Source organism: Ciconia boyciana, chromosome 3 (assembly GCF_034638445.1).
Source record: "Ciconia boyciana chromosome 3, ASM3463844v1, whole genome shotgun sequence".
NCBI lineage: Eukaryota > Metazoa > Chordata > Aves > Ciconiiformes > Ciconiidae > Ciconia > Ciconia boyciana.
In genome coordinates this window covers 4,437,077-4,443,076 of record NC_132936.1, presented here as the reverse complement: position 1 = coordinate 4,443,076, position 6,000 = coordinate 4,437,077, and positions in this window count along the sequence as shown.

The following is a 6,000-nucleotide window of genomic DNA, read 5'->3' as shown; positions in this document are numbered from 1 at the left end:
TGAAAGCTGTTCTGGGGGGGGTATACAGCCCCCGCCTGTGTGCTGTGCCCTCCCAGGCTTGAACGCTGCTTCAGAGGAGCAAATGCCCATAGGGAAGCACCCTGAGTACAAGTCATGTAGTATCACGGACAAGTAACACCAGGAACATATTAAACTGAATGGCAGAAGCTTTTGGGTTTTAAGTAATTTATTCATATTGCTTGGGGGGGGTATGCTCCTTCCCAGTCTATTACCTTTCACAGTGCTGACCAAATAAGCATTTTTTCCCTACTATCCAAAAAATTTTGAGCACTAGAAAAATGTTTAACCAAAAAATTATGTTTGTCACATTGCATAGGTATACATGATTGTGAACTCAGCAAAAAACATGTTATGTCCTTTTTTTTTAATTAATATTATTGTTATTTACCATGGAACAAGGGATCAGCGTTGTACCAGATATGATAGGACTAGTACAATGCACCTCCCTAAGTGACTTATCTTAGTTTCACACTTTTTTCCCCTTTTCCTTTTTTTTTTATTTTTTGCCTTACATTGGCATCTGGAAACATCCTCAACTTTCTCAGAGTTAAAGAAGCAAATTGAAAAGTAAACCTGTCACTCTGCTCCTTACCAGACTCCTACAAGACCTAAACCAAAATACCTTTTAAACGTATATATCCTTTTTTTCCCCATTTTCTGACAAAATGTCGTTGTTTAGTGTCATTTTTCTTCTGTGAGGAAAAAATACTTTTGAAGTGCATTCAGCTTTTTTAGTGGGGAAATTTTTTCATGTTAAAAGCAGAGTGACCATATAACCCTGCAGTCACTTCCAGAGGTTTGAACACTCACCTAGGATAAAAGAAGTAGTAGGATGGGGTAGGATGCTCACCAGGGAACAGGCTCTATGGTGAAAAAGAGCTTGTAGTAAGACTGTCTGAAAGAGCAATGCCCTAAAGTAAATTAAACAGGACCAGGCAACGCTGCTGGGTGCAGGAACTCGATCTTCCTCACTGCAGGAACATCCTCAGCATGGTTTTGGCTGAGACAACTGCTCTCTCCTAGCATTTTCCAGGCACAGTTCAGGAGTTTGCATGGGATAAGACACATCCTGACAGGCAGCTGGATGTAGCAACCCTGTTTTGGAGGTTAAACGGCCTTAAAAATACCGATGTGGGCCACTTGGCATCAGGGCCAGGGAACTCTGCCGGTCATATTAAATTTAGTGGTTTAGATGTAGCATAAAGGGTGTGATTTTTTAAGTATTTCCTGTGCCATAAACTCCTTCGAAGAACTTGGGCATGTCATCCTGTGCCTCGGTTTCCCAGCCGTAAAGCAAAATTTCAATAGTGCTTCCCTCTCCCAGGGTGAGATGAGGACCTGAGAGGCACTCTGAGGCACTCAGACACTCCATTAATATTATCTGCCAGGGAGGAGTTTGGTCAAAACCTCTCTGCAAACATCCACCCATGCAAATGGATTCATTTCCAGTCTCCCAGAGTTGCTATTTCTCCAACAGCTCTGATGGACAAGAAAAGAAAAGGCAATTATAGTTAGTGGCATACTTCTAAAGACAGCAGGGTGGGGAGGACCCAGGGCATGGTCCATCTTCCTGGCTGTACCAGTGTGAACTGTGGAGCTGGTTGGGCTCAGCCGCTGTTGTCTGACCCCAGAGCTTGCAAAAGCCCAGCTCCTCCTGTCCTGCCCGACCACCTCTGCTAACCAAAGAGCCCCACCAGGATTTCAGAGCAGCTCCAGCTCCCGCTCCCTGCTCCTCCTCCTCCTGCAGCAGCCCTCTGACTATTAAAATATTAAACTGATGTACTTGCCGTGAATGCCTCTATACTCAAAAATCTTTGTTGATTTTTTTTTGGATTGGACCGAGCTGCAGCATCGGAAAAAGGGATAAAATGAAGACGTGCCGTCCCGGCATGGGACAGCTGAAGCGGTGTCACGCTGACAACGTGCTGCTGTCAGCGGGGTGATTGAGGTGGACAGGAGGGACGGGAATGGCCACAGGCTGTAAAGGACACGGGCAGGTGGGAGGACAGGGCAATGGGGTGGGCTGGCCCGGGGGTTAGGCGATACAAAAGGGACCGTGACAGCCTGCCAGGGCAGGGACCGAGTGGGGACGGCAGGCGAGCATCTTAGGGGTAAAGCAAGGCAGGGAGGGGAAGAGAGACAAGGAAAACGTGTGTGAAGAGCCAATGGGCAACCTGATGCTAGGGTCACAGAAGGCTGGTCTGCCCTGAGCAGGATGAGACAGAAATACTGGTGGAAAGCCCTTAGCAATAAACCTAGCAAGGGAGATGAGAAGATGCTAAGGCAAGGTAAGAAGATGCTAAGGCAAGAAATGAGCCCAGACGGTAGAAAACTGAGTGAAGGGAGGGGAATGTAGCATGGTTGTCACTAGGGAGAAGGAAAAAAAGGAGGCAGTGTTATAGAGGAGAGTGGGAGAGGGGGAAATGCCCACTTCCCCGTGCACAGTGGCATGCAAACAGAGGGGTCAGTAGTACAAGCTGCTTCAAGTGCTTTTTTAGTCTCAGCCTTTGCTAAGAGACTCTTCGGCACTCTCAGGCATAGGCTGCTTGCTGGACAGCATTTCTGACCACACCAGCTCCTGCTTCCTTGGGGAAACCTTGAAGAGGAGGAAAACACCCCTTGCTTGAAGATGCCAGCCCAGATAACACCCTTGGGGTGCTATGAAGCCACAAAGGACCCAGGAGAGGAGGATGAAGAGACCAACTGCTTCTTTGCTGAAGGTAATGTCTGAGATTTACCTGTTTTTAATGCAATATCTCCTGCGGCATGGAATTGCTGGTATTTATGGCCAAGCCTAGAAAGCACAGGCAAGAGCCAGTGTCATGCATGCAGGGTTGTGCAAAGCATCGTAAGGGAATGTAAGGAACTCTGGGCAGGGCAAGAGATGCCGAGGACAGAAAAGGGAAGGGTGGTGAGGTGGTGCCCTCGTGGTCCAAACAGGACCCCAGACTCACTACCAAGTTCCCAGGGACCAGACCACACTGCCTGGATGTCACCCATGGCCGTGGCTTTGAAACATCCCTTCAAAGTGCATATGTTCATGCTCATAGCTATGGACAGCCAAAACCAATGGATGTGTTTGATTCTCAGGAACATTTTCAAAAAAAGGGGGTTGGTTCGCAAGGGCAGAAGAGTTGGTGTTTGTTGGCCAGATCTCTCACCTCACAAGGCAAACCTTCAGTGACCCAGGGGGTACAAGGACTGTTGAGGAGGGACAGACTGGAGGATCTCAGACAGTCAGCATAGGCTGCAGGGCCAGTGTCATCTCCTGGGAAGCTCTGCAATCTCAGATTGCTCCTGAGGAGCCTCCTTTGACTGCAAAGGGTGCCCAAGTGTGACTAACACCTTCCAGGGGAAGTGACCTTCTGATTTTAATTCTCACCTTGAAATAAGTGGTCACCAGCAAGTTTCCACTAGTGCCTCCCTGTCCACCAAAGCCAGCTGTTAGACTATGTTGCCTCCACGCTGTTTTTGATATATTTGTCACTCCAGAATCCTTATTAGACAATGAAGTGCTTTCTCTGTTTCACAGATGGAAAGCAGGGGTACAGACATGCATAAGTCCAAATTCATCCCCATCACCCTTAGACCCTTAAGTGAGGAGTCTAAGTGAAGAGCACAGTCAACCCTGGCTCCTTCTGGAGTCAACAGAGAGAGATGGCCACCTCTCAACACACTCCTGGGCTGTCTCTGTGGGTCTTTGCCTTCCATGGGTGGCTGTTCCTTGTATCTCCAGCCTGTTAGCAGCATTGGTTATTTTAACTGGGAATGCATGACTGAAGCTGTCAAGACCCCAGCGTGGGTTTATCCTCCTCCTAGCTCAGCGCATCCACCCAGGTCCCTAAGCTTGGACAACGTGGGGAGGAACTAACCAAAAAAAAATAGAGGAAAAGGGCATTGTCCTCTTCCCTAAGGCCGTACGCTTCACATCTGCTCTCAGAGCACACCATTAGGCCTCCTAGCCTCCAGGAGAAAGCTCCAGGCTAGGGAAGGGTTTGTGATATGAGGTGATCCAAAAACCCCCAGCTAAACAGTCTTAGATGCAGAAAGAAGACAAGGGAGATTCCCCACTTTTTCAAGCCAGTGGCAAAAATCCTACCAGCTTCTCGAGGGACAGTTATCCTAAATTGCACTATTCTCTAACTTCACTTGCATTCAATACATGGGAAAAAAAGGAAAGCTAAGGGGCAAGGGAGGCCATGCTGAACCTGTATGGGCATTGCTACAGGCTCTCCAGTTTGTCCCAGGCAAACAATTTCACCTCTGTGCCTCAGTTTCCCCACCCATAATCTGGGAATACTGGTGAGCAGGCTTTGCTCAAGGACTGTTACTCTGCTCTGGTGCAAAGGATCAGACTGGCTAAATAAAATATGTTGAGGCTAAACCAGAGGCAAGATGTCAATTTAAAAGCACCATATATTAGACCAGATAAAGCAGAAAATATAACTTAAAGAGCCATAATGTGAATACCTTTTTATATTGAGGTAAAAGTGGTAGAAAATTGAACAAGGAGACTAGTAGGATGAACAGGCATATTGCCAGGACTGCTGGTGATTCTGACACAGCCCTTCCAAATAACCTTGGGCAACTCACTTATTTTCTCCAGCTTTGTACTCTCCTTAGTGCCTCCCTTTTTCAAGACATTAAATATCGGCACATTAGGACTGGATGTTCCAGAGGTGCTCACTGAGGCCTTATTCCCACTGACTGCAGGCAGAGAGCTCATTACCACAGTGTATGGAGCAAACTCAATAAGCTCTGAGACACTCTCATGAAACCCCACCAGAGTTTGAAAAACCCAGGCGTACGAAACACCTCCAAAACCCAAGTGCCTAAATATAGTCTCTGGCTAGACATAGGCAATATTTTGCAGACAGATGCAAACTCACTTTGCTGAGTTTTAAGCTTCCTGGAAGCTGTGGTTAGGACAGTGTTTAGATGAAACTAATTAGCCCTGCTGCACAAATATACCCTCAGACAACTAATTTGGCTCCCAAGTCTAAACTGTTAACCTAACTGTTGCCCACAGTCACACAGAAAATTTGCAAGACAGGCAAGAAAAGGCTCTATGTTAGTTTTTTGCCTCATGCAAGGTGCCTTTTGATGTAGGTAGGGGAACAATGAGGTGATAAATTCCAACTGTGCAAAGGTTTGGGCTCAAATCCTTCCTGTGGAGAGAGGCAGAGTATTTGGAAGGATTAAGGAGAGAAACCGCAACACTTTTTAGCTCCCAGGCTGGGAGGGGTGGTCCCCCTTTTAAGTCAATGGGATGACTTTTATTTACCCATTCCCTTCTTTGCACTGCTGTCACATCAATGCACCTCCCTGTGCAAGTGCATGTAGACAGGCAAATGAAAGGCTAAGCACCCTCCATCCTTCCAGTAACAACTGCTCCGAGGAAAGCATTCATCCTGCAATCCAGGGTGGAAAAAGAAACTTGACAAAGAGCCCAGATGAGTGAGTGCCTGAATGCCAGGCGTATTAGAGAGCCTGTTTTGGGAGTATCACCTCCCATCTCGTCCTCAGTGGCAAACAATCCCCATCACAGTGACCCTTGGAGGACAGCTGCCCCATTCTTTCCTCCTTCTCTTCCTCATGCCAGGCAGGGACAGATGTGGCTCTGGATATGCCTCAGATGATTGGGTTACTCTCAGTGGCTCAAAAAAGCATGATCAGTTGGCTTTTAGTTTGCATATCTGCTGTTCATAATGAATATAATATTCTTGGATAGTCAAAAAGAACGATACTGGCTATAAATGGATGCCTTTATACCCTGTTGGCTTCCTTCATTGCAGACTTTTATTGCCATTCTTGTCAATCTTTTACTCTCAAGTATGTGTCCCATTCAGCTCCTTAACTTCTAGTAACTTAGCTATGATTTCCCAGTCCATGTTTTGTCATTCTACCTGGTTTGGGTTTTCTAAATCTTGGAACAGTGTGGTCTGGAAAGCCAACGTAGTGAGCCTTTACTGCAACAGT